Genomic DNA, 25,464 nt, shown 5'->3' with positions numbered 1-25,464 from the left:
GCCAGGAGCTCCTGACTTACAGGAGTTCCTGTCTGGCCTGCGCCTTGCTGCCCTCAAGGACTTGACTGAGGCCTGGAGAGAATGATTTACAGGAGGAAACAAAAAGCCGATAATAGCAGTGAGAAGCCCTCCCATCCACACAGCACTTGTCCAATTTCAGAGAGCTTTCATATCCACAATCTCATATCATAGCCATAGATAATCAAAGGATAGGTAGTTTGGTGCTGACCAAAGTCAAAATCAGGACACTGCTCTGTCCCAACAGGGAAACATATTTGAAATCAGGACTATGAACCCTCATGCTCATGGTACTTGTAACTTCTTGTTTGTCTCTTTTATCTGCAGGTCCAGTGACAACTTTCTTTGCCAGGGGAGATGGAAGTGGGCTGTTAGATTGGTGCTGAAGGGAAGAAGTTTGGAGGGAGGGCCCCAGGTGGGCAGCGTACTTCCAAGGGAGTTACTGAGCCTTCTTTTTCCTCCTCCTCCTCTTATACAGATCCAAGTTTGGAATAAAGAAAGCTGCTTCTCTGAGAACACTTACCAGTGCTCAGCTTGGTCCAAGGATAAGAAGAGAGTCAGAAACAAGTAATTCTGAACATGTTAGTGGAGAATTCTCCTAAAGTCCCAAGCCAAAGTCTGTTTCATTGTCTGGGTTGGAAAGTGAGATAGATTCATTTATGGATTTCTGCCAGCACTCTCAGGAAGAGGCTGGATGGCTTTGGGGTGTATACAGACATGTATGCATACATGTGGTGGAGGAGACTGTCTGATTTGAGGCATCTAGGAGGAGACAGATGTGTGGGTGCACACACACCTTCCCCAGAATCTTCCCAAATCAGTAGCTGAGGTGTCGGAGCTTTCATAATTAGAGAGTCATACCTTTGGATTATTTATGGCTCCCTGTCAACATATCTTGAATACATGTGCCCTTGTTACCACGTATATTATCACATAAATTTCAAAACTCAAACTTCCCCAGCATCTGATCTGTATCCTCAAATTGTGCTCCTTCCCCACCTTCCCATTCCTGCTCTGTTGAGAATCTCAGATAGACTCCCGTTTACTTTCTGTGGTTTGTATTAGGACATAGTTTGTCTTTTCAAATACATCACTATATGTCAAATAAGCTCTTTCCAATCATGTACACCATAATATTTGCAAGGGATTAAAACACATCAATTTGTGTAATTCCATGAGTTCATAATGATACTAAAAATTTAAAAAAAGTTGATTGGTCAACATTAGAAGATCCAGTGAATTGACTCCTTGTGTTGAAAATTACTAAATGAAGGGAGAGAATCAAGCATTTCTTCTGCTTTTCCTATACAAACAGTACCACTGGGTAAGCAAAATTTAGGGGAAGGAAAAGCTTGCTTTCATAGAAATAGTCCAGCAAGTAAGTGAAGAAGAAATGATAGAATTAGAATATCACCTCATGATAGAATTAGAATGTGACCTCTAATGAATTAACGAATTTAGACATTGACTACCAATGACTGGTAACATCACAAAATGAAAGGCAACCAGATGGTATACGCCTCTTGATGGAAGTATAAAATATCAGCTATCATGAAATCTGATCAAAGTTCTAAATCCCACAATGTATTCGCGAGAAACACAGAGAATAGCAGAACATGTTCAACTAACAGTGTAAAAAAAAAAGACGACATTTATGAGACAATCAGAAATCTGAATACTGACTGGTTACATGATGATATTAAATAATTGTTATCATCTTTTTTTAGGTGAAATAGTGCCATTGTAGCTATGTTAAAGAAAGAACCCTTATCTTTTAGATATTTAGAAATAAATATTTACAGATAAAATAATACAATGTCTGGGATTTGCTTCAAAAATAATACAGGGGCGGGAGTTAGGGGTAGTGGGTGGGCATATAAATGAAACAAGATGGCCTTGCATTGAAGCCAAGGGATGGGAACATGGGAGTGCATTATACTCTTTTGTCTACTTTTGTATATACTTGAAATTTTCCAAAGAAAAAGTTTTTAATAAAGAAAAACTAACACTTTTCTGAATATTCTGACCATCTTGTCTTAAGGGACAGCCACCGCCCTCCCACCCCTTGAGATCGTTATCCTAGGGAGTCTCCCCGAATTGAAATACCCAAGTAACATTAATTCATCAGCCTCTCTTTACAAACTAGTATAAAAGATTATTTCCTGGATTGTTTTTACCCCTGAAAATACTGAGTCCCTGAGGGCAAAGGGCAAAGAAAACCCTGCAGGATGGAAAAGGAAGGGCTGAGCATGGGAAGAAGAAAGGGAAGAACAAATTTTGCCTTTATTACAATTTTCCCAGGGCCTTCACTAGTTGGCACATGCATCTTCTTTGTGTGGGTTTTACTAAGAGAACTTTCACTGGAGGCATGAAAAATATGTTTAAATTGCGAAGTCTCAGGTTAAAATTTCACAAAGCATCCCCTTTTATGTTGTCAAAGGCTAATATAAATATTTTCAGAAGCGGGCTCAGTGAGCCAATGATGAGACCACTTGGGTGGAGCTAGGGCACAGTTGTGTCTGAACCTGGGAACAGTCTAGACCTGTCCATAGGACTACAATGACATGGAAAGCAGGAGAGAGTAAAGAGTCACATCAAGTGCTCATGAGTATAGCTTTTTATAGCAGATCTCTGGAAGAACACCAAGAAACTGGTTGCCTCTGGGGAGGGAAGCTGGGGCACTTGAAATAGGGTGGGAGGAGAAAAAACATTGTAGGACTTTATCGTCATAGCCAGGTTATACTGTGGTTAGTGCCTTAGTATGTATGATGAGATTTGCAAGCAGCCTTTTGTTTACGTAAGTGACTGTACTTTTTATGTTGAAATGAGACAGGAGACAGATGTGTGTTTGTTTCTGGGTTCCTTGGCTGGGCCATCAGCTGGCACTACCTGCTGTTTGCATATTTTCTTGATCCTCCCTCCCCCTTGCCTCCCTGCCCCACCCTAAGCTCCCAGAATCTAATTAGGAGTAGATGGTCCCCAGAAGGAGAAAACTAGGATTTGAATAGTTGTAGTGTGACTTGTATAGGTGTGACATGGTATTGGACAAAGGTCCAGTTCTCTCACAGTCGTCTAATAGCAGAGGCAGTGAACACTATCTTTGATGGCTCCTATTTTACCTTAAATATTCAGGTGAATTCTGTGGTTTATGATTGACATTGTAAGTTACTATTAGAAACAAAGTGCCTCTGTGTTTATGCTGTGGTTTTTGTTTTGTTTTGTTTTTTCGGTACGCGGGCCTCTCACTGTTGTGGCCTCTCCAGTTGCGGAGCCTTGCGGAGCCCAGGCTCCGGACGCACAGGCTCAGCGGCTATGGCTCACGGGCTTAGCCGCTCCGCGGCATGTGGGATCTTCCCAGACCTGGGGCACGAACCCGGGTCCCCTGCATCGGCAGGCGGACTCTCAACCACTGCGCCACCAGGGAAGCCCTATCCTGTGGTTTTTAAGTATCCCTGCACACTCTGCCTGTCTCTAGAGTATTAAGTCCAGTTGCGCTGTTTTTTCCCTCTTTGTTTATTGAGGTTATTATTTACTTGCATTAAAATGTACCAATTTTAAAGGTACAGTTTGATTAATTTCGGTAATTGTATACAAGGTGTAACCACCACCACGACCCAGATATAGAAAAGTTACTTACCCTTTAAAAGTTTTCCATCCCAATTTGCCCCAATTCAGTTTTGAGACACTTTATTGAGTTTTACTGCTTTCTGTAACATCGACTCTCCGGGTGATTTAGGAAAGTCACTTTACCTCTCTGGATGTGTTTTTGCTTTTATAACATGAAAAGTGCCAGAACAAATTTGTTACCAAGGGCCCTTGCAATCCTTTCAGAAAATGAGGGGGTAGGGTAAAGGGCGGGAATCTCAGCCTTGCGTCCTCATTCTTCACATGGCACACGCATGTGGCAGATCCTAGTGGGAAAAGCCTGTGCTCGCATCAGAGAGAATTAGGTTTCCATCTCCTCTCTTGCTAGTGTGTATGTAACCTTTTGTAAGCATCAGCTTTCTCATCTCCAATATCAGGCTTATTAACAAGGCCTATTTGTTTACTGTTGTTGTGAGGATGAACTGAGATGCACCGGCAGCCTTAAATGTTAGTTGGTATTTGTATTATGGCATAATATAAAGGCACTGCATTCAACCATCTCAGTCACTACACGTTTATGCAGGCTGATTCTCACAGCCAAAACAGACGCACAAAGTACACCCACCCATTTACCCACCTGGGGAAGCCCGAAGCCTCCCTGCCTGCCTGCCTTCCTTACGGGGCTCAGAGAAAAGCTGCGCATGCGTGCACGTGCTTCCAAAGAGCCTCGCTAGGGGGCGGAATGGGAAACAGGAAGTTCTAACGCCTGTCGTACAAGCGCGACGTAAAGCGGGTCTGCTTTATGGCACCCTGCTTCCGCCGTAAAGCGCCGTTGGCAAGCCCGCGTGAGTGGGTTGACGAGACTACTTCCGGGTGCAAAACGCGATTCTTGGAGGTTGGCTGAATTGCCGTCTTCCCCATGGGCAAACGCGGGAGCCGGAGCCGGAGCCAGAGCCAGCTGCTCAGCTCCCTAACTAAAAAGCAGAAGAAGCAGAAATCCCTTAGATAAGGGATTTCGGCGAGGAGCATCCCTTCTATGACACGTATGGAGAGGCAAGGCTGGGACCGGCGCTGCCGGCGTCCTTTCCCGGTGGGAGCCCGCGTGTCCCCGCGTTTGGTCCGCCGGTGCCCCGGGGGTAGTGACAGGGCAGCTCCCGCCGCGTCCCACGCTGCCCCGGCGCCGGCCTAGCTCGCCCGGGGATCCTGACGGCTTCCCGCCTGAGATGGGGTTCTTCACCGGACTTCCTACCCTTTGTTGAGCCTGTAGTTTTATGCTAGACGGCACGCCTCCCGTGTGGCGACTGGGCGGAGATTTTATAAGCTTGTTTTCGTTTTATATGCTTTTAAAGAATTGCTTGGGGGCTTCCCTGGTGGCGCAGTGGTTAAGAATCCGCCTGGCAATGGAGGGGACAGGGGTTCGAGCCCTGGTCCAGGAAGATCCCACATGCCGCGGTGCAAGTAAGCCCGTGCGCCACAACTATTGAGCCTGCACTCTAGAGCCCGCGAGCCACAGCAGCTGAGCCAGGGTGGTGCAACTACTGATGCCCGCGAGCCTAGAGCCCCTGCTTTGCAACAAGAGAAGCCACCGCTCGCCGCAACTAGAGAAAGCCCGGGCGCAGCAACGAAGAGCCATAGCAGGCAAAAATAAATAAATTAAATAAGTTAAAAAAAATAGAATTGCTTGGGACCCTCGACATCACCTATGTATTCAGTGACCATGAGGAAACTAATGTTTGGGTAGTTGTGGGTTCCTCTATAAGTGTCCAGACTCTCAGTTATGATCTTAGTGCTCATCCCACCCCTTTGGGCTGCTTTATCAACAGTTAGAGGGATAATCTACTTAAGGAATTTGCTAGAAAAGGTGAACCCCGAGGGCTTGTATTTGCCAAAATTTCCCATCTTTTGGATGAGAGCCTGTTACTGTGTGACTGTAGTATTTGTCATGTGGTCTTGTTAGACCTTTTCATTCGTCTATTATTATCTATTTGGCATATCCTTACAAAACCTGTCCAAATGCATATGGAGTTTTTAACTTGACAATAGATATAATGTATTTATAACGGTATAGTCTGTCATGTTCATTTAAAGTTGTATCATTAGGCTTTTCCTAATTGCTACATACTAGCAGTTAAAGTTTAACATTGCCTGTTTCTTCTCAGGGTTTCCAGAAAGGAAGCAAAACCACAGACTTGTCAACTGGTAATGCTTTATACCTTCTTTATGATAGTAGATTCTGGACGGTTACTTTTAAGATTATATATGGTAATAATGTTTGGCTACATTTCCACTCTTTCTGATTTTAGATGTAAGCTATATTTTAGTAATATTGCTTAGTTTTAAGTGCAGATGTCTGTTAAGATGCCATTGTGATAACTAATATAGTATAGAGTAGGAAACTGTCCTGAGAGAGTAGCCTGTTAGAACCTGTTAAGGAGGCTTACCAGAGGGCTCTTGGTGAATCCTAAAAGGGAATGTTATGTTTGCTTAACATAAAATAGAGTGCAAAATCATCAAAGGTCTTATTTCATTACCACGGACTCAGAAATAAAGTACACTTTTTTGTTGTAAGTTTTCCTGTTGCTCCTTTAAAGGTGCCAAGTGGCTGACACATAGGTTAGATCGCCTTATAACCTAAAGCTCCATGTGTTTAGTTTGCTGTCTTCCCACGTAGAACATTAGCAGTTCAAAGAAGAGGAAGAGCTTCTAGAATCATAGCTAGATTAGCTGTTTTAAACAAATTTGGTGCTAGGTTTGGTTGAATAGATAGGATTGCATATTTGCAGAAAAGCTGGTTTTTATTTAGAAAAGTCTGAACTTGGTTCCACTGTGGGCCTGATGATAGTCGTGGGGTAGCAACAAGAACAATATAATTTTTGTTTTTAAAATCCCCATTTTCCTTTTAGTCAGAGGGTTTAGATACTTCCAAGTTCTGAAAGTGAAGCATAGAGTGAACCAGAACAAGTTTCTGGTTACAACAGACTACTTGCCACGTTAAAGGATGTTTCCAAGGAAGATGAGGAGGAGGAAGAGGAAGAAGACAGTGTTATAGATGAGACAGAAATGAATCTTGAAGACGGCGATAGTGACATTGTTGTGGAGGAAGAGACGGCAGTAGAGTCTACTGACATGCGGAAGAGTAAGTGTCTTTGATGTGGGTTTATCATCTTTGCAGGGACCACAGACAGATTGCCCCAGGGGCAGGGTGCCTTGTACCATAGAGCTGGGTGAAAGCACATGGATTCAAAGCAGAGATTCTTAACATTGTTGGGCTCTGTGATATCTTCAAGAATCTGATGAAAACACAGGACCCTCTGGCCATAAAAATGCAGAAATGACGTTTTTGCTTATGATTTCCAGGATTTCATCAATCCTACTTCAAATTCCCCTGATTGAGAGGAAAGGGAACATAATTCTGTTTTTGTAATGGTCTCAATTTATGAAAGAGATGATTGTTCCTGCCTTAGAGGAACCAAGTTTAGTGGAAGATAGACATAAAATATACAAAACTTTTCAAGCATCAAATCTGAATGGAACCGATAAATATAAGGTGTTAAAGAGGTGCAAAGTGGTCACATGCTGCCAGGGTACATGAGGGGAGGCTTCAGAGAAGAGCTGGGATTGAAAGCTTAAAGGAACTCTGTCTCACTCGAACATCTAGGTGACTATTTTTTTAAAAATTATTATTAATTTATTTATTTTTGGCTGCATTGTGTCTTTGTTGCGGTGCGCCGGCTTCTCACTGTGGTGGCTTCTCTTGTTGTGGCGCACGAGCTTAGTTGCTCTGCGGCATGTGGGATCTTCCCAGACTAGGGCTTGAAACCACGTCCCCTGCATTAGCAGGCGAATTCTTAACCACTGTGCCACCAGGGAAGTCCCCATAGGTGACTTTTTAATTTAACTTTAAAATCAACTTTATTGAAGTATGAATTACATTCAACAAGGTGTACCCATTTTAAGTATGTAATTTGATGAGTTTTGACAGATGTGTCTGTCTATATTGTCATCGCCAAAGTCAAGATACAGAACACTTCCAATACCTGCAAAAAGTTCCTTCTTGTCCTTTTACAGCCAGTTTCCCAGGCCTGGCATCAGGCAACCACTGACATGCTTTCTTTCACTATGTATTAGTGTTTTCTATTCTAGAAATTCATTTGAATGGAAGCACACAATAAGTACCCTTTTGCATGTGGCTTCTTTGGCTCCTCATGTTGTTGTGACTCATCCGTGTAGTTCATATTAGTAATTCATTTCTTTTTATTACTGGAATAGTAGTCCATTGTCTGAATATATCTGGGTAACTTTTTATATTCTGTTATCTTAATGCCTATTTGCCTTACTGTATTTTTGTCTCTACTTTAAGGTGTCACACACCATTCTTAGTATTTTCATTCATCACTTGTACTCGGATAAAAAAATCATTGCCTCAGACTTAGGGACTTTTTAAATTTTGTTGGTTTTCCATTTTTCTATCATGTTTTAGGTTTTTAAAAATGAAAAGTTTGGTTTTTTAAATTATAAAAGTAATATATATTTACTGTAAAAATTTAAGAGGGTAATATAGTTAACGTATATCTCCTCCACCCTGGGATGAACACCTTTAACATTTTATAGAACCTTCCAGGCTACTTTTTTATGGATATATGAGTGAATATATATTTGTGTGTATGTGCATAATGGCCTCATACATTTCTGTAAGTTACTTTTTTCTTTAATGATATAACGTGTGTAACTGTGGGTTCACATTAGCTTAATCACATAGTATATTCCATTGTAAATAATATGTGGTAATTTAATTAGTACCCCTTCGATAGAAATGACGAAATCATTTTTTCTAGTTATTTGTTATATCAACGCTGATTTGAACATCTTTACATGTACTAGGTCAGCAGTCAAGCTCGGTTTTGAAACTTATGTCTTCTACCTGAATTTGCTTAAAAGTAAATGATAGCCTAAGGAATTAGATTTCATTTGTCAACAGAAGTGTAATTATATTTATGAGTAGTAAATAATTTTACAAAATGTTTTATCAAAACTGCAGATGCGGCCTTACCTGCTGACCCTAAGGGAAAAGATGGGCACGGGCCACCTGGCACAGCAGAGGAATCCCCAGAGGAGTTTACAGATGCAAAACATGAGTCACTCTTTAGCCTAGAAACCAAGTTTCTCGAAGAGGAAAGAGGAGGCAACTGTTCTCTGAAAGCATCACAAGGTCAGAGCACAGCTCATGTTGTTTGAATTCAGCTGGTGCTTAGTATGGGTGGTTGTGGTCTAATACCTGTTAAATCTCTTGTTATTGGAATGAGCAGTAATAGAAACAGATAGTTTAGCAGCTAGATGTAGAGCTGGAAAGAAATGCTTCTCCGAGATCTTTTGTGTTTTTCAGGGTTAGGCAGTGTTGCGAGTGGGCGTGGCTGTTCATGAGGACAAACAGTTGAACAATGATAGCAGGGAAGGCCAGTTCCTCAAAGCTCACGATCCACAGCTGGGGTCAGGGGAAGACTTCTGATTTTCTTCCCCAAGCAGGGAAGGGAGAGAAAGAGGAGAAAAGTACTTTGCATTTTTCTGTCTATCCTTCACTTGCTCTTCCTTACTGGAGCAGTAATTTTACAGATTTGTGAGACCTGGCAGTGGCTAATCTGATTGGTCCTTATTACTAGGAAGCACCTCAGAAGCCAGAAAGCTCCACCCTGTCTCCCCAGTCTCTCTCTTTATTTTTGGCTGCATTGGGTCTTTGTGGCAGTGTGTGGGCTTCTCACGGTGGTGGCTTCTCTTGTTGTGGAGTGCAGGCTCTAGGCACGCGGGCTTCAGCAGTTGTGACACGCAGGCTCAGCAGTTGTGACACATGGGCTCAGTAGTTGTGGCTCACTGGCTCTAGAGCTCAGGCTCTGTAGTTGTGGTGCATGGGCTTAGTTGCTCCACGGCATTGGCAGGCGGATTCTTTTTTTTTTTTTTTTTTTTTGCGGTACGCGGGCCTCCCACTGTTGTGGCCTCTTCCGTTGTGGAGCACAGGCTCTGGACACGCAGGCTCAGTGGCCATGGCTCACAGGCCCAGCCGCTCTGCGGCATGTGGGATCTTCCCGGACCGGGGCACGAACCCGTGTCCCCTGCATCGGCAGGCGGACTCTCAACCACTGCACCACCAGGGAAGCCCGGCAGGCGGATTCTTAACCACTGTGCCACTGGGGAAGTCCCCATAGGCGACTGTTTAATTTAACTTTAAAATCAACTTTATTGAGGTATGAATTACATTCAACAAGGTGTACCCATTTTAAGTATATAATTCGATAAGTTTTGACAAATGTGTATATTTATATTGTCATCGCCAAAGTCAAGATACAGAACACTGGGCCATGCCTCTGTCCCCATGACTGTTACTTAGACAAGCCTGTGGTAGGCTGAGGCAGGGCTTTGCTGTCTCTCAGGTCCTGTGTCTTAGCCTGTGCCTGGGTGGGCACGTCAGGTTGGTCTCATTCTGGGTCCTGACTGCCTTTTTTGGTCCCAGTGCCATTCTTCAACCAGCGGTGCCACTGAAGTTGAAATTTTAATCCTCATTTGGTTCTGTTAGCTATTCTAGACAAGAGGAAGAAGTAGCAGGTAGAATTTGGGCAAAAACCGCGTTCTGAACTCAAAAAAAGTTAAAAAAAAAAACCCTGGAGGAAACATTAGGAGGCTTGACTATCCTAAAGTTTCTCTGGTTGTTTGGTCTGTACTGATATATTATCACCTAGAATTCTTATTTCCTATTGTTCACCTTTATCTTAGGTCTTAATATAAGGTGCACTGCATTTGAAGTTTTACTACCTGGGTCCCTGAATGGGTCATTTAACTTTGCTTCTTACATGAGTGGGGCTGGAAGAGAAGGTTGGGTGGCCAGTGCAGAGCACTGACCCTGCCATTTTGATCATTTGTTCACCTCAGTTGAGTGTTGAGCATTTACATTTGTCTTCCAGTGCAGGTTAAATCAGACGTGGTACCTGCCCTCAGGGATCTTGCAGTCTAGTTAGGTGAGGTAGGACATGCACATATATGTGTTGGTGTGGATAACTGAGGGCAGGGTGGGGCGCTTGAGAGAAAGTGATGACTGTCTATAGGGGACCAGAGATGGCTTCTTTGGAGCCAGAACTGTGCCTGACACAGTAGGCTCTTGGGAAATAGTTATTTATTGTGAGTCAGGGGGTAACATTCAACAGATACTATTTGGATATATAGAAATGCGGTGAACAAGAGGATAGAATTTTCAGTTAAAGGAAGGAAAGCCACAGTGGCAGAAGAATTTGAGAGCCATGTAATTCAAAAATTACATTAGAGAGGTAGGTTAGAGGTGTATGTTGAATTTCAGTCCAAGAAGTTTCTTCAAAGGTTTTTGAGGTGGGGAATAATGTGATTAAAGAAATGCTTTAGGGAGATGAACCTGTCAGAAACTTTTAAGCTCTGGACTGGGATAAATGATGGGGAAAGTTGATGGGGAAAAAGATGAGTTAACATCATGAAAACAGGATGTCATTCACAGGGGAAGACTGGAAAATCCCTGTCATTTGCCCTAAGTGTTCTAATATTCTTTATTTCTGAATTAGATCCATTTGCACAACATGTAAACAAAGAACTGAAAGAAAAAGAAATCCAGGCTGTTGCCACAAATCCCAAAACTACCCACCAGCTAAAAGTAAGCAGTGGTCTTGGGTTTTAGTGGTCTCCCTGAATGTATGATACACACCCGTGGCAGATGGCTTGATAGGGAGCAAGATAGAGGAAGACTGGAAGAGCCCAGTAAGGCACAGGCATAGCTAGAAAAGGCACTGGGAAGCTGGAAGGTGGGGACCAATAAGATAAGAATGCTTTGGAGACAGGTACACCAGGGTTTAGACCAACGTCTGCAAGGGGCTATCTCATGACCTAAGGCAAGTTAATCTACCTTTTTAATCTTCACTGTTCTCATCTGTTAGAGGGGGACAGTAATGCCTGCATCAAAATAAAGTAATTTAGTTTACTGGAAGACATGTACAAAGTGTTCAGTCAGACAGTAGCTACTGCTGTTCATTTGTTTGAAATATCTGAGATAAGTTCACACCTAAATTATTCAGTATGGAGCAGTTTTTGCTTCTTTTTTCGGTGATTTTTTTTTTCACCACTGATGCTATTCATAAGAATTGGTCATCCTTGTTTCATTGAAATTTTTATTGAGGTAATAATTATAGATGCAGTTGTAAGAAATAATACAAGGGTATCCCATGTGCCCTTTGCCCGCTTTCCCCCAATGGTACCATCTTACAAAACTGTAGTACAATATCACAAGTAGGAAATTTCCACTGATACAACCTACCTGTCTTATTCAGATTTCCTCACTTTTGCTCCTGCTCCTTTGTGTTATTTAGTTCTATACTGTTTTATCACGTGTAGGTTGCCCTGGCCACCACCACAGTCAACATACAGAGCATTTCCAGCACCATCAAGATCCCTCCTCTTCCCTGGTGCCATTTTATAACCACACCCACCTCCCTTCCCCCATTCCTAACCCTTGGTAACCGCTAATCTGTTCTCCATTTCTATAATTTTGTTATTTCAAAAGCGTTATATAAATAAAATCATACAGGTTGGCTTTTTTTCACGCAGCATAATTCCTTGGAGATTCATCCCAGTTGTTGGCATATATCAATAGTTAATTCTTTTTTATTGCAGAGGTCATCCTTTCTTTATTGCTAAGATCAGCAGTTTTGTGACAGTGCAAAAATTCCCAAACTGGTATTCCACAAAATACTATTCTTTTCAATTCTAATATATGTCTCCCCCCAAAAAAAAAAATCCAAAACAACAACAAAAACCTTGTTCCACGTCCAAGTAAATTTGGAAAACTCTGGGTCAAACGAAGTGGAACGGAGTCCTTGTTACAGGACTCAGCAGAACCTTTAGTGTCCGATCTGCATGTGACTCTCCCTGAGGGGGATTAGGTTTTGTGGTGGTTACCGAAGTTATTTGACCGTTGGGCCCCCTTTTCTTTTGTCTAGAGTAAATTTTGACTTCCTACAGTGTGGTCCACAGGACAGTTTGTGACCCACTGATCTAGTGAAGAGCTCACAAGGTTTCTAAAGTCAGAAACCTTGGGGTCTAACCCTTAGTTCTGTTCTCCTGTTTGTCTGAATCCTATAACCTCTGAACCTCAGCATTTCCTAAACTGCAAGAAGAGCATTATAGTGTTTAGCTTGTAAGGTTGTTGTGAGGATAAAGTGAGAGGATCTGTAAAAGGATCTGTGAAAGGCCTTGGTAAATTATAAAGCACTATATGAATGTAAGGTAGTATAATTCATTTCTAACTTAGTTCTTGATCATTTCTCCCACAGTGGCCCATCCTGGGCCAGCTTGCCTTTTCATCCAGGTTTCAACAGTTGGAAACCTTTAAACCCCCAAAGGACATTGACTTAAAGTCACTTCATCTCCAGAAGCCTCTGGAATCCACCTGGATCAAGACCAACAGCCAGTTCCTCTCTGGTCCCCCAAATTCAAGTAGCCCCTTCACACCCCTCCAGAAAGAGCTCTTCTTAATTATGAATTCTTACCGGGACCTGTTCTACCCAGAAAGGACTGCCCTGAAGAAAGGGGAAGAGATCCGCCACGTGTACTGCCTGCATGTGATAAATCACGTTCTCAAAGCCAATGCCCAGGTGCTTGCCAACAACAGCAGATGCCGAAGCCAGAAACTTGGGTTGGGTGATGATGATGACTTCAGGGACCAAGGGCTAACGAGGCCCAAGGTGAGTGGCAGCAGCAGAACTTTGCCCTCAGGGAGGCTGTAAGGCTCTAACATATGGGTCCTGGCACTTAGCAGGTTCTCAGACGGTTTAATGATTGGAATCATGAATGAGTCCAAGAATGAGCATATTAGATAGGCCAGGTAATGTCACAGCAGTGCTGCAGACAGCTCAGTGGACCGTCTCTAACAGCAGATGTAACTGGAAAGTGGAGTAGGAGGTACCTCCATGATAATTCTCTCCTTAAAGATAAACCCTGATCCTACATAAGTAACACTCCACTATAAATGTCTTCTTTGTGATTGTCAGAGCTGGATGGGACCTTAAGGAGCCTTTTATTCAATCCCTACATATTACACCTGTGGACAGAGACCCAGATTCGTAGAGGACCTTGCTAAAGAGAACCAGAGAAAAAGTAGCAGAGACAGGACTAGAACCAAGGATTCTCTTCACTAAGCCACATAAATATGTAAACCTTGGAAAACAAAATCCCTGTTTTGGCATTGTATCCTTATTACTGCTTAAAGTGATGATTACATTTATGTGGCTCATAAGCCTAAGCTCCAGTGGACTGGGAGCTTACGTCGTTGAATTCTGTCTACATTTTTCATGATGTGCTGGAGCTAGATACTGTGCCACCCATACCCCCTTACCCCTTAGCCTCTGTGTCTATATTGAAGAAGCCTCATCTTCTTAGATTCTTCTCATTGGGCTTAATAGGATTTTAGGATTTTGATACTGATATGGCTCTTAGAGATTTCTTAGTCCAACCCTCTTGTTTGATAGTTGGGGAAACCAAAGCCTAGACACTTACTTAGTGTGACAGCCGGGACAGTAACTTGGCCCTCTTCAAAACTGATCCATCATCCCTGCACTGTACCAAACTGAATCACTACACCCCTCTGGCTGTGCTGGTTGCCTTTCTGAGAAACTATCTCAGAATCTTGAACATCAGGATAATAAGATTATCTGTTTCCATTTAGAATTGCAAAATAGAATATGAGGTAGATTACCCATGAATCACATTCAGAATTTGGTGAACTGCCTGATCTGACTGGGGTTATATCCATTGACTGTATTGTTTACACAAGGGTAGTTAGAAGGTAATCATTTGTTAAGCATCTTCTGTTTTTTTCCTCAACAGTTAAAATTGAGCACTTTTGGAAATGTTTGGAAAACTGAATCCTATATTTCCCATTGAAATATCATCTTATTTCAGAAATCCTTTATCATCATTTCTGAAAAATGTACTAGGAAATGTACTAGAAAAGTAATGATGCTTTAGTCCTTTCCTTACTAACTTTATTCTCTACTTAATACATCTAATTCATTTGTTCAGCATATTCCTTGGGTCTTACGGATCAAAATACTGAACTAAGTTCTGTGGGAGACAGAAATGAGTAACATTTCTTGTCCTCAAAGAGCTTTGTGTGTTTATGCCCTTGGGTTTTTGCTAATGGACACCTCTGTTAACGGCATTGACTTACCTCAAAGAGTATTTCTGGGCTTCCCTGGTGGCGCAGTGGTTGAGAGTCCGCCTGCCGATGCAGGGGACACGGGTTCGTGCCCCAGTCCAGGAAGATCCCACATGCCGCGGAGCGGCTGGGCCCGTGAGCCATGGCCGCTGAGCCTGCGCGTCCGGAGCCTGTGCTCCACAGCGGGAGAGGCCACAACAGTGAGAGGCCCGTGTACCGCAAAAAAAAAAAAAAATTCTACATTCTGCTTAAGAATTAACCCCTCCCCCACCCCAAGGAGCCATGAGATTGAAGTCCATAGGACATGGTGCTGTGGGTCGGAAAGATGCTCAGTCTTCAGTACTGAGCCAGGTCCTATGTAAAGGGGGTGACACGGATGTGGTCCTTGGCCAGGGGCTGTGGAACGGAGGGCTCCTTAGGTCCCCAGCAGGCTCACCTCGAGCTGTCCTTCCTTCCCCTTGCCCCTCCAAGGCTGCCCATCACTCCCTCCACAGGTGCCGATAGTGGTGCCATTCCGGGAAGCTGCTTTGCGGGTGGTACAGCTCTTCATCAGTCTTCTTGAGGGCGACAGCAAGAAGAAAATAATTGTAAGCAACAAAAAGAGGTTTAATGGAGAGTATGGCTCAGATCCCAAGGAGAGACCACCCAACCTGAAGAGGCCTGAGGATTATGAAGCTGTATTTGTCGGCAACATCGATGACCACTTCAGGACTGGTAATTCCTCCTTGTCAAAACTGAGACCCTGAGGGACCTGAGGTGTGAGGTGCACATAGCTGGAAGCTAGAAGCCTGGAATTAGGCATTCTTTCAGAGGGTCACTGTCTCAGCCTCCTAGCAGAACCAGGACGCATTTGAGACCACTCGTCTGCCAGGGGAGAGTCTTGCCTTGGCTAATGGGGTACATACTTGGCTAATGGGATGGAGTGTCTGTGAAGGCATGTATGAAAGGCACCTGCATGTTTATAACAAATGTCTCAGCATGCCTATAGCTGGTAGCTCACAGTCAATGCTACAGGGCTTCTTGGGGGAGTTGGAGCTGATGGGGCTGGGTGGGTCAGTCTGGGGAAGATGAATAAACTAGAGCATCTGTACGTAATGGACTTCCCTCCTGCCTGCCATGTGGAGTGCCCACACCTGAATTATCTCCACTCTGGACTTACTGACTCCCACCCAGCTTTGCACATTTTTGCTTGTTTGTCATTCAGCTCCCATGTACTTGGTTGCTTGTTCATTGAAAAAGTTCCTGGAAAATATTTATTAGTCACGTATGCCCATTTACCACTTATTAAGCATCTACTATGTGCCAGGCACTGTTAAGCTGGAGATATGGAATTAAAAGTTACTGTTAAGCAAGTCCAGCCTTAAGACAAATCAGACAGTATGGGATGAGATGTCTTACGGTTAGAGGATAGTGGGTGTTCTAGTTAAAAGTATTTAAAGCAAATATCCTTACTCAAAATGGGCTCAGGACTGTTAGGGAAGGCCTTCTGTTGGAGGTACCATCCATACTAAGTTGAAACCTGAGTCAGATTTAGCCAGGTACAAAGTGGAGCGATGAGAGTGGAAGAAAAAGTTTCAGACAGGAAATGGCAAGTGTGGAGGCATCAGGGTGAATAAACCGGCATGACTTAGGATTCAGAGGCTTTAGCATGGCCAGAGTGTGCAGTGCAAGGGGATTAGAGCTTATGGTTAGTTTTAAACATATGCAGGCGGCCAACAAGGAGCTGATAAATCAGTCTTTTGTTTAATTGATATATAATTGACATATTAGTTTCAGGTGTACAACATAGTGATTCAATGTCTATATACCTTACAAACTTATCGCAGCAATAAGTAAAGTTACCGTTTGTCACCATACAAAGTTAATGCAATATTATTGACTATATTCCCCATGGCATACATTGGATCCCTGTGACCTGTTCACTTTATAACTGGAAGTTTTATACCTCCTGATCTCCCCCATCCATTTTGCCCACCCTCCAACCCCGCCCTCCCTGCTGGCAACCACCAGTCTGTTCTCTGTATCTATCCGTCTGGTTTTTTGTTTTTTAGATTCCACATATAAGTGAAGTCACATGCTGTGGATATTTGTCTTTGTCTGACTTATTTCACTTACTGTGATACCCTCAAGGTCTATCCTTGTTGTCGCAGATGGCAAGATTTCATTCATTTATGGCTGAGTAATATTCCATTGTGTGTGTGTGTGTGTGTGTGTGTGTGTGTGTACCCACCACATCTTTATCCATTTGTCATCTGTGGACACTTAGGCTGCTTCCATATTCCATATTTTGGCTATTATAAATGTTTCACTGAACGTAGGAGTGCATATATCTTTTTGAATTAGTGGGTTTTTTCTTTGGATAAACACCCAGAAGTTGAATTGCTCAATTGTATGGTGATTCTATTTTTAATTTTTGAAGAACATCCATACTGTTTTCCATAGTGGCCGCACCAATTTACATTTCCACTAACAATGCACACGGGTTCCCTTTTCTCCACATCTTTGCCAGCATTTGTTATTTCTTGTCTTTTGGATAAGACCTATTCTGACAGGTTTGAGGTGATATCTCATTGTGGTTTTTTTTCTCTCTGTGCTTTGGTTAATAGCAACTTATAATACATGGTGGCTGTAAGAATTTATAACTCCAAAATCACAGCCTATCATTTTATATTATTTCATTTTGATCACAGCACTTACTAGCCACCTGATACATTCTTCTTTTTTTTTTAAATTGGAGTAGGTATAGTTGATTTACAATGTTGTGCTCATTTCTGCTGTATGGCAGTGACTCAGTTATACACATATATACATCCTTTTTTATATTCTTTTGCATTACGACATATCCCAGGAGATTGGATATAGTTCCCTGTGCTATACAGTAGGACCTTGTTGTTTACCCATTCTAAAGGTAATAGTTTGCATCAACTAACCCCAGACTCTCAGTCCATCCCTTTCCCCACCCCTGACCTTGGCAACCACAGGTCTGTGAGTCTGTTTCTGTTTTGTAGATAGGTTCATTTGTGCCATATTTTAGATTTCATATATACGTGATATCATATGGTATTTGTCTTTCTCTTTGACAGACTCCTCTTAGTATGATAATCTGTAGTTGCATCCATGTTGCTGCCAAATGGCATTATTTTGTTCATGTTTATGACTGAGTAGTATTCCATTGTATATATGTATCACATCTTTATCCATTCATCTGTCAATGGACATTTAGGTTGTTTCCATGTCTTGGCTATTGTGAATAGTGCTTCTGTGAACATAGGGGTGCATGTATCTTTTTGAATTATAGTTTTGTCCAGATATATGCCCAGGAGTGGGATTGCTGGATCATATGGTAATTATATTTTTAGTTTTCCAAGGAAACTCCATACTGTTTTCCATAGTGACTGCACCAACTTACATTCCCACCAACAGTGTAGGAGGGTTCCCTTCTCTCCACACCCTCTCCAGCATTTGTTATTTGTAGACATTTTAATGATGGCCATTCTGACCAGTGTGAGATGGTACCTCATTGTAGTTTTGATTTCTCATTGTGATTTTGATTTGCATTTTCCTGATGACTGATGTTGAGCATCTCTACATTTGACTGTTGGCTATCAGTACGACTTCTTTGGAAAAATGTCTATTCAGGTCCTCTGCTTTTTTTTTTTTTTTTTTTTTTTGCTGTACGCGGGCCTCTCACTGTTGTGGCCTCTCCCGTTGCAGAGCACGGGCTCTGGACGTGCAGGCTCAGCGGCCATGGCTCATGTGCCCAGCCACTCCACGGCATGTGGGATCCCCCCGGACCGGGGCACGACCCCGTGTCTCCTGCATCGGCAGGTGGATTCTCAACCACTGCGCCACCAGGGAAGCCCCCTCTGCTATTTTTTAATTGGATTGTTTGGGGGGTTTTTTTTGCGGTTTTTTTTTTTTTTTGCAGTACGCGGGCCTCTCACTGTTTTGGCCTCTCCCATTGCGGAGCGCAGGCTCCGGACACGCAGGCTCAGCGGCCATGGCTCATGGGCCTAGCCGCTCCGCGGCACGTGGGATCTTTCCGGACCAGGGCACGAACCCATATCCCCTGCATCGGCAGGCGGACTCTCAACCACTGTGCCACCAGGGAAGCCCTGTTTGGGGCTTTTTGATAATGAGTTACATGAGTTCTTTATATATTTTGGATCTTAACCCCTTACTAGATTTGCAAATATCCTCTCCCATTCAGTAGATTGCCTTTTTGTTTCATTGATGGTTTCCATCGCTGTGCACAAGCTTTTTAGTTTGATGTAGTCCCATTTGTTTATTTTTGGTTTCATTGCCCTTGCCTGTGGAGTCAGATCCAAAAAAATATTGCTGAGACTGTTGTCAGGGAAGTTACTGCCTATGTTTTCTTCTGGGAGTTCTGTGGTTTTCAGGTCTTATGTTCAAGTCTTTAATCCATTTTGAGTTGATTTTTGTAGATGGTGTAAGCTAGTGGTCCAGTTTCATTCTTTTGCATGTAGCTGTCTAGTTTTCCCATCACCATTTGTTGATGAGACTGTCTTTTCTGCATTGTATATTCTTGTCTCCTTTGTCATAGATTAAGTGACCATATAAATATGGATTTATTTCTGGGCTCTCTGTTCTGTTGATCTGTGTCTGTTTTTGTGCTATTACCGTACAATTTTGATTACTGTAGACTTGTAGTGTAGTTTAAAATCAGGGAGTGTTATACCTTCAGCTTTGTTCTTCTTTCTCATAATCAGTTTGGCTATTCAGGATCCTTTGCACAAATCCCCAGGATCCTCTGTACAAATTTTAGGATTATTCTAGTTTTATGAAAAATGTCATGGGTATTTTGATAAGGATTGCATTAAATCTGTAGATTTCTTTGGGTAGTATGGACTTTGTTTTTGAATTTTATTTATTTCTTTATACAGCAGGTTCTTATTAGTTATCCATTTAATACATATTAGTATATACATGTCAGTCCCAATCTCCCAATTCATCACACCCCCACCCCCACCCCCACTTTCCCCCCTTGGTGTCCAGTATGGACATTTTAACAGTACTAAGTCTTCCCATCTATGAGCATGGTGTATTTTTTCATGTTTCTGTCATCTTTAATTTCTTTCATCAATACCTTGTAGTTTTCCAAGTACAAGTTTTTTACCTTCTTGGTTAGATTTTTTCTAGGTAGTTTATTCTTTTTGATGCTATTGTAAATGGATTGTTTTCTTAATTTCTAATAGTTCATTATTAATGTATATAAACACAACAGATTTTTGTTAATTTTGTATCCTGCAACATTACTAAATTTATTTATTAGTTCTGACAGTTTTTTGGTGGAGTCTTTAGGGTTTTCTCCATAAAGTATCATGTCATCTGCAAATAGTCAGTTTTGCTTCCTCCTTTCCAATTTGGGTATCCTTTATTTCTTTTTCTTGCCTAGTTGCTGTGGCTAGGATTTCCAATAATATGTTGAATAAAAGTGGCAGAAGTGTGCATCCTTGTCTTCTTCCTGATTTTAGAGGAAATGCTTTCAGCTTTTCACCACTGAATATGATGTTAGCTGTGGGTTTATCGTATATGCCTTTGCTAGGTTGAGATACGTTCCCTCTATACCCACTTTGTCAACCCATCCTTGCATCCCTGGAATAAATTCTACTTGATTATAGTGTATGGTCCTTTTAATGTATTGTTGGATTCAGTTTGCTAATAATTTGTCAAGGATTTTTGCATCTGTGTTTATCAGGCATAGTAGCCTGTACATTTCTTTTTTTGTGGTGTTTCAGTATCAGGGTTATGTTGGCCTCATAAAATGAGTTTGGAAGTGTTTCCGCCTCTTCAGTTTTTTGAAATATGTTTGAGAAGGATAGGTATTAAATCTTCTTTAAGTATTTCGTAGAATTCACCATGAAGCTCTCTGGTCCTGGTCTTTTGTTTTTGGGGAGCTTTTTGATTACTGATTCAATCACATTACTAGTAATTGATCTATTCACATTTTTTCTTCATGATTCAGTTTTAGAAGATTGTGTGTTTCTCGGAATTTATGTATTTCTTCTAGGTTATCTGACTTGTTGGTGTATAATTGTTCGTAGTAGTCTCTTATGATACTTTGTATTTCTGTAGTGTCAGTTATAGGTTCTCTTTCATTTCTGATTTTATTTGGGCCCCTTCTCTTTTTTTCTTATTGAGTCTGACTAAAGGTTTGTTAATTTTGTTTATCTTTTCACAGAACCAGCTCTTAGTTTCATTGATCTTTTTTTTGTCTCCATTTCATTTATTCAGTATTTCTCATCTGACTTCTATTATTTCCTTCCTTCTTTGTTGGAAGTTTTTTCCTTTCAGCATATTTGAACATATCATGCCATCTCCTTCTGGACCACAAAGTTTCTGATGAAAAATCAGCTGATATTCTTATGGGGATTCCCTTGTCTGTAATTAGTTGTTTTTCTCTTGCTGCTTAAGATTCCCTCTTTACCTTTGACTTTTAACGTATTAATTATAATGTGTCTTGGTATGAATCTCCTTGGGTTCATTTTGTTTGGGACTCTTGGTTCTTGCTGGACCTGAATGTCTGTTTCCTTCACCAGGTTAGGGACATTTTTAGCCATTATTTCTTCAGATAAGTTTTCTGCCCCTTTCTTTCTCTGTCCTCCTTCTGGGACCCCTATAATGTGGGTGTTAGTGCCCCTTTCTCTCTCTTCTTCTGCGACCCCTTAACACCGATGATAGTACACTTGATGTTGTCCCACAGTTCCCTTAAACTGTCCTCATATTTTAAAAATATTTTTTCTCTTTGCTGTTCTGTTGGGGTGATTTCTGCTACCTTGTCTGCCAGGTCACTGATCTGTTCTTTTCTACCATCTAGTCTGCTGTTGATTCCCTCTAGTGTATTTTTCAGTTCAATTATTATAATCTTCAGCTGTGTGAGTTCTGTTTAGAACTTGCTTATATTCTGTCTCTTTCTTGAGTTTCTCACTGTGTTCGTTCATTCATCTTCCAAGTTTGGTGAGCATCTTTAGGACTATGACTTTGAATTCTTTATCGGATAAATCACTTACATCTGTTTCATTAAATATTTTTTCTGGGGTTTTATCTTGTTCCTTCATTTGGAACATGTTCCTCTGCTTCCTCATTTTGCTTGACTCTCTGTCTTTGTTTCTGTGTATTATGCAAAACAGTTACTGCCCCGTCTTGAAGGAGTGGCCCTGTGTGGGAGATGAACTGTATTTTTAACTTTTTCCTAGTTCTTGGTCATCTTATAAACTCTCTCTGTTTGTTTCACTCCCATGGAGTCTAGAAATGCAGTCCCACCCCCATCTGCCTGAGCCTGGTGCTCAAGGAGTGTCCCCTGTGTGGGCTACATGCGATTGTTGCCTCAGGTCATGTCCCGCGAGTGGCATGAGATGGGGTAGGCGTGGCTGCTCGTTGTCCATGTTTGTCAGTGCTGCACACAGGCAGTGCAGGGCCGTGGGGTAGGGGGTACTCACCCACCACCACTGTTAGCAACTTAGAGTGAGAGTGCAAAAAAGTGGCACCCACCAGTGCCATCAAGGTAGAGGGAATTTGTAAAAATGGCATCTGCCAGCATTCTGTCCCCAGAGAGAGTCCCAGCCAACTTCTGCCCCTCTGGTAGATGCTTTAAGATTAGCAAGTGAATCTCCTTCACATATGATCTGGGCTCTTTACAGACTGCTACTTGTTGCTTAGGAAAGAGATGTGGGCAGGAAATATAAATTTTTGTGATGATAATGTTAAAGCCATAATTAGTGAATATATTTATCCAAAGCTTTATGTAGAGTGAAAGAGAACTTGTGGGTGAATCCAGGGATTTGTTGAAGAGCTCTTTGAATATGGAAAAATAGATAAGAACCAGGTCAGTAATAGAAGTAAGTGTTAAAGTGATAGAAACCACCAGTAAGGAAAAGAACATTTCAAGGAGGGTGTGCTTATGCATTCGTGACAAGAAACACTAAAGTGCCATTGAATTGGTAACTGAGAGCTGTTGGTGACCTTGGCAAGAGTCATTTCAGTGGTGTCCTGAGACTCAGAGGCAGATTGCAGTACATTAAGGAGTCAGTGGGAGATTTTAAAGTAGAGATAATTTTTTGGAAGGTTTGCCAGTGAAGGAAAAGAAGAGGGTGGGAGCTAGAAGGGACCGTAGATGCAAAGGAGGGATGATGATGATGACGATGATGATTTTAATAATTAAAGCAGTTTGAGCACAATTACATGCAAAGGGGAAGATGTGGAAGGTACAAGGGGAGGCTGCAGTTGGAGAGGGTGGAAGCTAATGGCTTGGTGGTGACTCATGAACTGATGTGTGCTTGGCTGTTTTGTGTATAGGGGTGGCAATACTGCAGAGAAGCATCTGACTTTATGCCCCCTTCTATTCGTCAGACATCCTCATTGCCTCCCCCCTGGGCTTGAGGACCATCATTGGTGGAGAAGGAGAGAAGAAGAGAGATTTTGACTTTCTGTCTTGTATTGAGCTTCTCATCATTGATCAAGCTGACATTTACCTGATGCAGAACTGGGAGCATGTCTTGGTAATGCTGGTCATTAACATTTAGAGACAAGAAGCTCAGTGGTTTGAGTCTGAAATGGTTATTAAAGTCCAGATTAAAACTCAGCTTGGAAATGGAAATATTCCACATTTTCCAATTTGAAAACGGGAAATGTTGTCCCCTCTTCTACCCACAAGTTGGTCAGTAAAGTATCCAGAAAGATTAAAATTCTTGTCAACATTTTCAAATCTCCAGAAAAGATTTCTTCCCCTTAAAAGTTGCTTCTAGTAATAGACCAGTTTAGTGTGGTTGGTTGGTTGGTTGGTTGGTTGGTTGGTTGGTTGACTGATTGAAATCCCTCCTCACCAGGAATGTTTTTATCTAAAATAGTTCCTCCTATTTATGCTCGTTCTCTTTTGTTTGGTCTTCAGTGGAGATGGGAAAACATTGCTCATGATTTCTTAATTTGTGATGTTTTACAGAGAAACGTAAGATGTTTTTGTCCCCCTACTGTAATTTGTAGTATAATTTTTTTCTCCCTCTCAACATACTCTGCAATGTTTTGGGGTTTAGGATTGTGCTTTGGAACAATCCTCATCACAGAACTATAGGTTTATTTTTATAAGGCATGTGAGCATTTACCTTTTCTACAACCCCAGGACTTGGAGTAAGTTTGGGACAGATAAAGGGGAGTCCTTATTTATAAAGTAGGGAATAAACTTATGGTACTTGTGACCCTTCAATATACATTACAAGGTAAAAATATGATTAAAATAGAACAGGCATGTCGATGGTTGAGTCATCTTTATTTTGAGCAAAAGGCACATGTAGTCACTCAGGGAATTTTCTAACGTTTTGGGAACCAAGTCATGGAAGGACAGCAGCTCTGTTTTCCGTGTCATTTCCCTTCTTGTCCAAGTCCGGAACTGAGTTGCTTACAGAGTGACCAGAGTGGCATTTCAGAATTTCCTTGAAAAGAAATATTCTGTATAGGTCGCATCTTGATCCTTTTTGAGAGATCCACAAGGTGGCCAGTTTGAGCTTTTCTTCTTGTTCGCTTGACTCTGGGCAAGTCACTCACCCATCTGAGCCTGTTTTCTTGCTGTAATTTGGGAGATGATAGTATCTACTTCATGGGGTTAAATAAGATGATGGGCTTATAGAGAGGTTAGCAACGCCCAGCAGGTAAGTGTTCAATAAGTATTAATGGAGTATTACTTCTGCTCAAAGCAGTTGATGAGCCACATGAACCTACTGCCCTTGGACTCACATGGGGTGGACTTTTCTCGAGTGCGCATGTGGAACCTCAATAATCGGTCCAAGTACTATCGTCAGACGCTGCTGTTTGGGGCCCTGCAGGATGCCCAGATCAACTCTGTGTTCAACAAGTACTGCGTCAATGTGCAAGGCCAGGTGGGTTCTCTCCTTCTTTCTCTGAATTTTCATGAAGTATTGTGTATTGTTTGGGTCATGAGGCAGAAGGAGAGGACAGCATTTGGTCAACAATGGGGATAGCTCACTTCCTAATGTTCTCACTGACACCTGGCAGGTGGCTGTGAGGAACGTCCCGATGACAGGCTGCATCAGTCATGTCCTGGTGCAGCTCCCACATGTCTTCCCGAGGATGGAACCTGAAAACCTAGCTTCAGTGATTGATGCCAGGTACCCTCCCCTGTCCCATTGGATCCCTGGGGGTCACAGAGAGGGATTTTACTTGGGCATTCAAATTTAGAATTGTATTCCACGTTGGCTTTCTTAGTTACTATTTACGAAATGAAATGAGATAACTGAATCCAATCATGCCATTGACAGAGGAGGACACTGAAGGCCAGAGAAATGGTGTGTTGTCCTAGTTCCAATAGTTCTCTGACTTACTTCACTCTGTATGACAGTCTCTATGTCCATCCACCTCACTACAAATAATTCAATTTCATTTCTTTTCATGGCTGAGTAATGGACGTTGACACTTTAGAAGATTACAGGCCAGTTACTTTGGGTGGTGTTTCCTGTCAGATTAGGTTAGGTTAGGTTTAGTTTATGCATCTTTGGCAGGAGCAGCATAGAAGCAATGCTGCGTCTTCCTCGCTGCATCTCTTCAAGCGGTGCATGATTTCCACCTGTCCCATCATTATGACACTAACTGACCACTTGTTTAAGGTGGTGCTT

The 25,464-nt window shown here is 42.1% G+C and overlaps 1 pseudogene across 1 annotated transcript; it reads left to right on the top strand.

The window, feature by feature from the left end:
- The first annotated feature begins 1,492 nt into the window (after positions 1-1,492).
- On the top strand, positions 1,493-25,038 carry LOC308610083 (U3 small nucleolar RNA-associated protein 25 homolog; annotated as a pseudogene). Its single transcript has 11 exons — positions 1,493-1,499; positions 5,067-5,241; positions 5,763-5,802; positions 6,507-6,739; positions 8,642-8,812; positions 11,178-11,266; positions 12,939-13,349; positions 15,316-15,535; positions 23,138-23,340; positions 24,529-24,711; positions 24,848-25,038. The product of its transcript is annotated as a U3 small nucleolar RNA-associated protein 25 homolog (transcript).
- Positions 25,039-25,464: the final 426 nt, after the last annotated feature.

The sequence above is a fragment of the Mesoplodon bidens genome (genome assembly GCF_964165515.1).
Source record: "Mesoplodon bidens genome assembly, contig: HAP1_SCAFFOLD_491, whole genome shotgun sequence".
NCBI classification, from domain to species: Eukaryota; Metazoa; Chordata; class Mammalia; order Artiodactyla; family Ziphiidae; genus Mesoplodon; species Mesoplodon bidens.
This window is presented reverse-complemented; position numbering and strand designations above follow the sequence as displayed.